The sequence below is a fragment of the Petaurus breviceps genome, unplaced genomic scaffold (genome assembly GCF_028583685.1).
Source record: "Petaurus breviceps papuanus isolate PSGF00001 unplaced genomic scaffold, PetGlider_PUasm1.0 98, whole genome shotgun sequence".
NCBI lineage: Eukaryota > Metazoa > Chordata > Mammalia > Diprotodontia > Petauridae > Petaurus > Petaurus breviceps.
The window spans coordinates 41435046-41446778 of NW_027187460.1; the positions used below are offsets into that span (position 1 = coordinate 41435046).

At 34.9% G+C, this 11733-nt stretch overlaps 1 pseudogene; it reads left to right on the forward strand.

Moving 5' to 3' along the window:
• Nucleotides 1-3513: 3513 nt before the first annotated feature.
• LOC138156060 (protein DBF4 homolog A pseudogene) lies at nucleotides 3514-5579 on the forward strand (annotated as a pseudogene).
• The last annotated feature ends 6154 nt before the right edge of the window (nucleotides 5580-11733 follow it).

Sequence of the window (11733 nt, forward strand, 5' to 3'; positions counted from 1 at the left end):
TAACTTAGAGGTAGTTTCTCTGGGATCAGAAAAGTTGAATTTATCCGTCACCTAGGTAAGTACTCCTTACTGACCCTCTGTTTACCCAGGTGTATTATGGAAAGATTGAGAAAGACTTACCTTCTGGATTCCAATACTTCCTCTAACATATAAACTGTAAGATTGGTCAAGTCTCGTAGCCTTTCCAAGCCCTTGTTTCCTTCCCTGTTAAATGAGTATAATATATAAATAAATATAAATAATATAAAGGGATGTTGTGAGGAGCAAATGAGATATTTCATATAAATTAGTCTGTACACTTTAAATTGTTACATCAATTTTAACAGTCAATATCTAAGGTATCAACTTTTTAATGGTCAATTTGTTCATTTTTTTTTTCCTCATACAGAGTCAAATTCCTTGGCAGAGAAAAGATAACAGAATCAGTTGAACAATTTTGCCTTCTCTTTGACATCCATTGACATTGCCCTTAGTCCAAGCAGTGATACAATTTCATTCTCTTCTGTTTTCTTCCTTTCCATCTTTGTGACTAACACAACTCTATCCTTTATCCTAAGCTTGCTTGTATACCTCCACTAATCGTGAACTTTAGCATCCGTCCCATTTTTTTCAGCACTCTAGCACTCTTTTGTGTTGATTCACCCTTACATATCCTTGGTCTCATCTTCTCTGTCTTTTTAAAAATCAGTCTATGAATTCTCTCTATATGCACATCAGTCTTGCTAGACAACTCATATTCTCTCTCAGAATAATTGTTTGTGTCTCCAAAATTCATGCTTATTTTCCTAGACTGAGCTCTTGAAAATTTTTACATTATGTGATGCTACCTATCTTTACTCTCTTTTAAAATCAGTTCCCACCAAATCTACTGTAAGTTATAAAATGAGGTCATCACTTTTCCTCAAATGTCTCCAACACCAAGTTCCTTATTGTTGCTAAGAATCAGATCCATAATTACATTTCCCCTCATTAGTTCCTCCACATTTTAAGGGATGAAATTATTATTTAGGTATTTCAAGAAATTATTAGGTTTTTTCAGGCAGAGAGTGTTCCAGCAGATGTTCAGAGAATTGAAGTCCCTCATCACTGTACTATTATGCCTGTGAGTCAGGCTTGTGATCTATTTCCTGAACTCATATGTTTCTCTTTTATGTCCAGGTGTCTGTCATAAACCCCAATGACAATAACACTTCTGTTTCTTCCTCCACTAATCTTAACCAAGATACTTTCATCCATTCCTACCTTCTCTGGCTTGTGGATTTTCCTCATATAAGTATATCTTCTTAATAAACAATGTAATTTAAACCTTATCTACAGCTTTTCCTTTTCCTTTTTTTAAACCACATACAAACTTCCAGAGTTATATTGTAGTAAAAATAGATCTCATCTTACCTAGTGTCAATAATACCTAGGAACCAAAATATGTCTCCTTACTTTACAATCTCTAATTTCTCTTGTTTATTATTCATATGTTATATATTTGTATAAAAATAGCCAAACTGTGTATTTTACTGCTATATTTTTCTTTGTCTCCTGTAAATTACAGGAATCTCCCTTTTTCCTGATAATTCTTAGTCCTATACTATAGATAAATTCTATATTTTCTAGCTAGGAGGTTATATGTAGGCAGTTCTATCCTTCTCCCTTACTTTTTGGGTTAAAGGAAAGAAATGAGTAATAAAATATAGAAAGGAATACTTATAGATTGACTGAATTTAAGTGGCAAGGAATAGTGATTCCCAATAAAAAGTGAATAAAGTTAGATTCAGTGTTTAATTGTCAAGGTTATATTATTTAATTGTTATATTAATTAGAATTTTATGAAAAATTCATATGATAAAGATTGACTTTTCTATTTGATTTGTGGCCTCTCCTATTCCTTCCTTACAGTTTGCCATGGTTCATATAATTCATGTAGTCTGAGATTCTGTAACCCTCTGTCTCTGACTATTCAGGTCAAGTCCAACAAACAGTTATTAAAACCTCAATGTTTGCAGAACATTCTTCTGGATGTTATTGAAAGACATATAAAGGTAAGATAAGATACAATCTCTGCCTTCATGTAGCTTTCGGTTTAGCTCTGGAAATATGAAATATATACTGATAACCATTACAAAGTCTCTCTGCACTGCTTCATTTTAGCATATTAGTAAGCCTGAAAGACCATGCACCAAAGGCTTTGATTATAGTCTCAGCATCAGCCTGTATTTAATTTCTAAAACTACTTTAGCTAATAATGGAGTTCAACAAAAGTAGACTGGTGATTTAGTGATGAATTCTTTGGCTATCACAACCCATGAAAATAGTAAAATATAAAATTGCCCAATGTCCTGCTTGACTCCCTTCCAATTCTGCAGTGACAGGGAAAATGAGGGCAGTGTGTGCTCAGAATAATATTGAATTTAGGTCATTCACAAAGATTTACTTAGCTGTTGCTACCATAAATATGATATACTTAATATAGGTCTTTTTACTTATCCAAAGACCAATGATCATACATAGTCTTGGAGGAACTGTATCATATGCAGTGTATAACTATAAACCAGAAGATAGAAAGTATAGTTAAAAGGAAGAATAACATATTAGTTCTCATCACAGAGACAAAGAAATCAGAAGAATTTGGTTTAATTATGGATCCAAGGCAACAAGAAACATTTTTTCTATGAGACATTTGATCATGTCATAGTGCTCATGATAACAACTTGCAAAAAGACCACCATAAAAACTATTGCATTTTATTCATCAACATCTGTTGCAGAGGATGAAAAAATATAGAAGTTTTATAACAACTCTATAAGACACTCAAAATTAAATCAACACATCCTTTGATTTTCAGTAACTTTCATGTAAAGGTTGAACTAGGTGAGGACAAAAATTATTTTAGAAAAATATGACTCTGGCAGAAGAAATGAAGGCATACATCTGTTGTCTGCTCTACCTCTAGCCTACAAATCTGCAAATCTCATGCCTAGATAGCATGGACATTTTCTTTGATATAGTTCTTAATGGGCATCATTATCAAATTATATCACAAAAATGAAATTATTTTAAGTCAGGAAATAACTCGTTAAATCAAGTGAACAAACATTATTAAATTTGTGTTAGGCACTGTGTAAAGCATTGGGGATACAAACAAAGGCAAAATCATTGTCCCTGCCCTCATGGTGCTCACATTCTAAGAAGGAAGAGCACATGCAAAAAAAAAAACGCTATTTACATATAAGAATCACACACATGCATATAGCTACATGGCATAGTGGATAGAGCCCTAGGCCTGGAGTCAGGAAGACGAGTTCAAATCCTGCTTCAGACACTTACTAACCATGTGATTCTGGGCAACTTACATAACTTCTCTTTAGCCTCAGCTTCCTCATCTATAAAACAGGTTTAATAGAAACCAAGGCGGTGGAATTGGCCTGGCCCTCTCCCTTCCTGCCCCGGCAGGTGGCCTGGCTAGAGCAGCGATGGTCCCACAGGAGCTGGCCCCAGCATGTGGACCGTGGTGCCACAGCCATGAAAGCTGGCACCATAAGGATACGCAGCAAGGCCATCACTTGGGTGGTATCCAAATAAAAAATGAGAAAAATAGACCATCTTTGAAAACTGTGAAAAATTATAACAAATCAGAAAAGTCTAAATATAAGCCACTCTGGGGAAAAAGTCTTTTATCTTGATTTGCCATCTATTGCGATCTCTGAAAGACTGGAAAAGGACCTCAAGGAACTAGGAAGGAGAGTTGAAGAATCTCTCAGAAAAGATATGTTACCTAATTTCCAATAAAAAGGAAACAAAATATGCTGACATTAGGGTGTATTTCTCCTGTTCTAAGTATGGAATCAACATGTACAGGAGGAAATACTTCACCTCACCCTAGCTGTGATGGAAGTTCATTCCAGACTCCAGATCCAGTATGTCTGAACAGAGGAAAATGATTAGTTGAAAAGGTTATCAAGAAACATGAATTCATCCCTTCAAATAGTAGCCTGTCAAATACTTTATCCTGGGGAGTGAAAATTCTTCATATTGATGATATTATTGAACAAAATAATATATTGAACAAAAGGAAAAAAAATAATTGTATCTGATCAAGAAATCAAGCACATCACTAAGAGAGGTGGGGAAACAATTAGGTATTCAGAAAACAAAAGCAGGAAGGCTCAAAAAGGCATTTGTAAAGGTGGAAGATTCAAGTCACCATTACAGACCATTTTACCTTCACCTGTCCAATATACCTCTTATAAACTATTCTGTTCCTAAGCCCTGCAGTGATTTTGATAAAAAGTCTAATCTGCAGAAACAAACACAAGCTAGAGAAAGGAACAGAACAGGCTGTGAAGCCAATGAAGGGCTCTGCCCTCACACACATCCCCGCCTCAGAGAGAACAAGAAGAAGGGCTACTATGAGTGCTGCTCCCAGAGATAGGAGGCGCTCCAGTCCCATCTCTAAGTGAACAACACAGAAACTTTGCACAAAGTACTCAGTATCAAGTTGTTGATGATATCATATCCAAGTTGGTGTATGACTTTGTAGAATACAAAAGCAATATATCCAGAAGAGTAAAATTCAGTATTGAATCTTTTGCCCCCATCATTGGAAATGCTTTTAAAAGGAATGAACTTGAAAAACAGCTGGAATTGCACCATATTTCCCCGAATGACTCTCAAGGAAATACTACCAAACAGGTGATAAAACAGAATTTCCAATACCAAGAAAGCAGGGCTCCTTCACAGAAGGTTGCCTTCAGTTCAGAACCCATAGATTCATTTGCTTCATGCAGTCCATGTCCTTACAACTCGACAAACAAACTTGGAGAGCATTTGGATTGTATAAAATTTTATATAATAAATCCAGTGAAGAAGGATATTAAGCTGGATTTGGTACATCTACCTCTGAATAAAGATACGTAGGGATATACTCCTGAACTTTCTGACCATAAAGGAGTTGTAGATGAAAAAGACTTGGAAGAACTAAAAACAGAATGCTGCCCGTATATCCTAGAGACATTTACACGTTTCTGATTTTGACAAAACAGATAAAAATGTTATCTCAACTAAAACAAAAGTCAGTACAATTTTTCCAGATATTGGTCAGAAGTAAAAAGGCACTAGTTCCCTACAAGGTAATGTTTCTAGTCTTAGAGTCATTAGCAATTCACCAGAGCAACCTACTGGTCAAGCCAAGGTAATATATCCCATAATCATCCTGGTGAAGAACCCCAAGAAGCAAACTTCTAAAGCACAATTTGCCTTCAGGGGAGCTGCACCAAAAAGTAAAAATAGTATTAGGAAGAAACAAAAAAATAAGTCAGCAGAAGAATACTGAATTACATGTAAAGAACAAAGCAGAATTTCCTGCTACAAAAGAAGATAACAGTATTTGTAGTTCACCAGTACAGTCGTTTATGGAATTATTTCAAACCAGTGAAGATAGTTCTGAGTTTCTGGGTTTTACAAGCTATTCTGAAAACCACAGTTCTCCTGATGTGTTAGAGGTTTGGGAGGAAGAAAATGGGAATAGCTCGTTGTCTGTGTTTCTCTTTTCCCCATCTTTAACCTACATGTTAACTGGGTTTTGCTAGTTTTGTTTTTAATTTGTATTTTTCACAAATGGCAAGGATTGTATACCTGAAAATATTTTATATACATGTAAAAATTCTTGTTTTATTATTGGTGTGTCATCTGTACATTTTAATAACAAAATGTAAATATTTGGAATAAAGATGATTATTAGTATTTTCTTAAGAATTAAGTACTTTTATATAAGTAAATGCAACTGAAGTTAAGGTGTCTGCTACCTCTCACATATTGTGTACATAATTTCTAAATAAAACTGTTTCTGAATGAACACTTAAATATAACTTGCACTGCAAGGAAAATGACTTGCAATAGAGAAGGCAAGTTTGAGTTACTATAGAATATGTTTAAAATCTTAGTGTCTCAAATTTTGGTGCTATGACTAAATTTATTTAAATATTAGATCTGAGATATGTGCATACCACTGAAAACTATGAATCATGGTAAAGGAGCATGTTTACAAATTACAGTGTGCAAATGCGAGGGTGCTGTATCAGGAGCTGTTTGGTATCAGTTGAACAATGTTCTAAGGTATGTCATGTCCATTTGTTCTTTGATTTTCTTCAACTGAGTATGTGCCAATAAAACAACAACAAAAAAGGCTCATAAAAAATAGGGTTAATAGCCACTACCTCTCAGGTTGTGATAACCAAAAAATTTGGCAAAGCACTTAGAATAGTGCCTGATGCATACTAAGTAATAAATGAATATTAACTATTATTATTATATACATATATGTCAATCTATACACCATTAAGTCTATCTCTATATATTTATGTTTATATCTTTTTAGATAATTATGGATACAAGTTTAGATATAGGTTAGACAGGTGTAGATACAGGTATAGATTAAATATACATATAGATTACAAATGATTGCTTAGGCCTGGAAACTGATTTAATGGACAAGAACTGAAATGAAATGAGAGGGAAGAATTATAGTATGAGGCCCCATATAATTATGCTTCAATATACTTAACCTAATCTAATGCTACTTTCAGTCACTAGATTAATTGGGCTATTCACCATTTCATATTCTTATCCCACCATATTCCCTCTTGTTGCCTTTGGTCAGACTGTCTCACCTGGAATAGATTATATTCACCTCCAATTTTTGTCTATGACTTTATCATCGGCATCTATCATAGCACTTGGCACTCAGGAGGTACTTAATGAATTTGTTGAAGGCTGAATTTCTTATTTTTGTAATTCTTAAGATACAGGGGAATCAGGAAGAGTTAAGAATGAAAGTTGACTTTAAGATTTTGAGCCTGGTTAATCAAGTGGATGGTGATGTCATTAAAAGAAACAAAGAAGTTGGGTAAAAGAGAAAGGTTTGGGGAGAAGATGATAATTTCATTTTCAAATATGTTGAGATTGTAGTGTATAGTACATGTCCAATTTATTCCATGCATCTATCTTTTAGAAACCTGCAAACATTGTCTACTTATATTGAGATATATTTATATCAAATCCAAAACTAATAGTTGCTTTAAACTAAGTTGTTTATAGATTGTTGCTTTCATAGTTCAAACAATTTTTTGGAATGCTTTTAAAAATTTCATTCAAGCCATTAATATAGACTCAGCCTTAGAAAATCTTATTTATGGGCAGTGAGGTGGCGCAGTGAGTAAAGCACCGGCCCTGGAGTCAGGAGGACCTGAGTTCGGTTCTGGCCTCAAACACTTAACACCCACACACACACACACAAACTAGCCATGTAACTTTGGGCAAATTACTTAACCCCAATTGCCCTCAAAAAGGCAAAAAAAAATATCTTATTTTATTTAATTTTTTTACTAGGACGAAACAGATATTTTTTTCAATCTCCCACAAATATTTCCATTCTGGATTATTTTCCATTTTTGTCCCTATCTTCCCCTTATTCATTTGGAGGTGGTATTTTCATTGTGAATAGGATTTCATTAAACTAAGTGATTTTCCACTGCTGGCAACTGAAATTGATGGAAAATTCTCCATTTCAAGAATACAATTCTTCTCCTTGTAATTACATTTGAATCAGATAATTCACATTTTAAAGTTTGGAATAATGGAATGGAAGGGAACAATGAGTCTGATCTAGCAGAAAAGATTATCTTCAAACTTCTTGAGCCCTGTAAAGCCACAGATGCTATTCAGAAGGCCAACCCATTCAGAGAAAATTTCAGCTTTCCACAAAGGCCAATTAAAAAACCACTACCTTCTCATGAGCCAAAAATTATGGAGCCATCTGGGATATAGAAGAACAAATTGATTAAACATTTAGTATGAAATGCGTACATTTTATTTGAGAAGATTGGGGATTTATTCATCTTGAGTTTGAGCGATTGTATTTTCCAGACATTGCCAATTGTGATTTGTGGTTTAAAAAGAGGAGGTATATTCATAATTGTTGGTCTGTAGAAAGGACAAGGAAAAAATAATCTTTTACAAGGAGGGCATATATTTGTACATGACAGCATGCTTCGGAAGGCATTTGTGCAGTGATCTTTACACAGAGGTTGTCAAGCTTCAAATAAGACAGTTTGTTAAAGAGGAAGAAAGAAAGAAACAACAACCCTGAAACAACAAAGTCGACAGCAGGAGATAGTGTGTACATCAGCAGGACACAGATTTTCAATTGGTTAACACTTATTACTTGCCAGTACAAGGGCTCTGCTCTGGTAATATAGAACAGCTTTCATTCTTTTGCAACCTCCTACAAGCTGGGACTTTTGTGAAACACAAAACTTTCCAATGACTTTCTGAATGGCTAGCATTTTTGCAGGAGCCTGGCTATTCCAATATTTTGCTGTATTTCATATTCATTAAAAATCATCAATTTCTTACTGAACCTTGGTAACAAGGAGGTATTTGGATCAAACTAAACTTGACCCAAAATGAGAATTAAGTTAATTAATTTGACTACCTTGAATTTAATGAAATCAAAACATTCATTATAGAAATAAATCAATTGCAAACCAAATATTTTTTTTAAATCACCCAGTAAGCCTATTATAACAAAATACTTCTACGAGGCAGCATGAATGGAAAGCTATTCTCAGAAAGACCTGGGTTCAAGCTCTGTTTCTGACTTTTATTGGCTATGTGACCTTAGATAATTCACTTAAACTCAGTGTTTTAGCCAGTTCTCTAAGATTATACATTTCAGAACAGGTAATAATCTACAATGACTGGAGGTGTTTTTCATTTGTGAATCCTTATTCTCTAATAAAATCATGTCTGTTCTTGCTTTCAGAATCCTTTCCACCACTCCCATACAAAAATATGTTAATACTTAAAATATATATATATGTATATAGCTGTTTCGGTATAGGCCTCACTCCTATATTGAGTCCTCCCTTATAACAAATACAGTCATTTAAAAAAAAGGAGTGACTGTTACTGAGAGCATGTGATGTTCTATACCTGTGTTTCCTCACTTAAAATCATAGAGTTAACAGTTACCTAGATTAAGAGATTAAAGAAACTTCACAAGTTTACTACTCTAATTTTCTCGTTTTACAGATGAGGATATTGAGTCCCAGAGAGGGTAAGTGACTTCCTTCAAGTCATACCTGATATAAGTTGTTGACTTGGCTGTCTATCATAGATGATATGACTTCAAATGCAGTCATATTTTCACAGGGACATATTGGTTCCTAGCTTTCTAAAATCTTTAAACAGCTAATGTCAAAATAACATGTAAGATACACACACACACGTTTTAAAATTGAGGACTACTGCTGAGACCAAGGGACTGAGGTACTGTCCCCTTTCTCTCTCTACCAAAGGGTCCTCTAAATTGAGACTCATTTTTGTGGTTCAACCTATTCAGTCTTGGAAGAGTCTGATCAATTGAGTAAAAGGTCAGAATTCTTTTCTCATAGTCATCAGTTCATTGAAGCCTTCACTCCAAGAACAAATAAATTAATGATTAGGCTTTGTCCATATGTAGAGTCTTATTAAAGTAAGAGAATAAGAAGATATACACTGTATGTTCTAAATCAGATATGAGGCTGGTATTTTTTCTTGTACACAGAAGCAAAGTTAAGTGCAAGACATTTTAGCCAGCTCACATTGACAAAAAATAAATGTAATTCAATAACTTATAACTGCTGTTAAACTGAGCATATGATGACAGCAACTTAAGCAAACTAAGCCAGCAGCCATAATAATTTTGGTTATTGTAATAAGAATGTAAATTTTAAAGATCTTCCCTGCCCCTAGGCTAATGTGCACCTGAAGCCTGGGGTGGGAGGCTTGTTTTTCAGTAGATACTTCTTGATTGGCCAGTGAGTCAATAAGGTTGTTACATTCTCTGAGCCAGGAGAAGGCTATATAAGCCCTGATGTGTAGCTTTGTTTTGGGACTCACTTTGAGAAGTGTTCTGTGATTTGATCTGAATTGTGGGAAGCCGTTGTTGAGAGTCCCCCGGCTTTGAAAAACCCAGATGTTGACTGGGTATGGATGTAATGGTTGGACAGTTTGGAAAGCTGTATACTTGATCTGTTAATGTCTTGATAATTCTGTCTGTATATTTTGAAGTTTGGGGTGCTGACCTTTTTCCCCTGAACAAGGTAAACGATATATGTCTGACTGATTAAAGTAAGCTTGTTAACCCATTTTGAGTTGCTTTCCTTTAACAAAGCAGATCCAAGAACCTGTGGTAGCTGCAAACCCTGAGGACGCTTGGGGTGCTTGCTGCTACAGTTATCTTCTGGGAGGTTGAGACTTAAATCTAATATGATCATGAAGCCATTTTGGTGACAACTAAGCAGGCCTGGTTACATTTTACTTTGGCTCTGCATGATGCTCTTAATGTACGTGACCTTTGTTCTAGCAAATCAATGTCTGGTTTTCTAATTGTTGCTTATCTTTTTTAATGCAGAGATTTTAATTGCATCCTGTCCCCTCTGACCATTGAATGTATCATGACAGATTTTCTAGAACTTGTAAGGTTGCCTCTAAGACTAGGAATAATCCATGATGAAGCTAATATTTGGTTACTATGCACAGGAAACAAAAGAGAGACAGTAGCTAGTACTCAGAGATTCAGGATCAGCCTTGATTAGACACAATATATATTTTAGCTTTCATGTACTCGCTGCTTTGTGACAACTAGAATGGGGAAAAGGATGAGTTGCCTTTCTTTCACCAATCATAGGATATCCCCAAAATGCTTGATGTCATCTTCCAGGTAGAATAAAGACAGGGAGGGGAGGAATGACTCCTTTTTAGAAGATCACTGAATCATTGGCTGTTTCTGCTGAATAGCCAATAAAAGGACGGTTTTGTTATTGCCAGGGTGCCCAAGCAATAATACATATGGTTAGTCAAAAGTAATCGGGAAAACTTTACATGTTTTATGTCCCTTCAGGTAAATGCAAAGAAGCTATTAATAGAATAAGAAAGGCATAAATTTTAATTACTCTACATAAAGATGACTATACAATAATACAAAAAATTAGAGAGGAAAACAGGATAGACATATAGGCCTACTTGCAGAACAAATACTAGTTTACTGAATAATGCTTGAGTTAAACATAGGATTATAATCCGTTTCATCATATGGAAATTCATATTTTAATAAAAAACAAAACAAAAGGCAACAAAAACTATAGTGTAGAGGATTGATTTCAGAAGAATCATTCCAGTTGTCCAAATTCTCCATCTGGTTTTCCCGTAGAGAACTCTCCCTTCTTTGGACAGAATTTTTTGAACATAGATTTAAGACATCACTCTGAGGGATTATAAATTCCATAGTAAAGAGATTGTTCCTTCCTCCCTCCCTCACTCCCTCCCTTCCTTGCTTTCTTGCTTCCTTATTTGCTTCCTTCCTTTCTTGCTTGCTTCCTTCCTTCCCTCCTTCCTTTCTTCCTTCTTTCTTTGCTTCCTTCCTTTTTTCTTTCCTTCCTTCCTCCATCCCTCAACATGCCATGAGCACGTTGCAAAGATGGATTATAATTTGATGGTTGATCAAGGAAACAACAAATTTTAACAAAAGCACAGTTCGATCTCATTCAATAATGTTCATATTAATTCCATCAATATCTGTGTCCTAATATCTACTTGTATTTTATTTTTAAAATTTAAAGTCATAAATGACATTAACAGCTACAGTTCTTAGTTTTTTTGTCTTTTTGGAGGGGAGAAGGCAGGGAAATTGGGGTTAAGTGA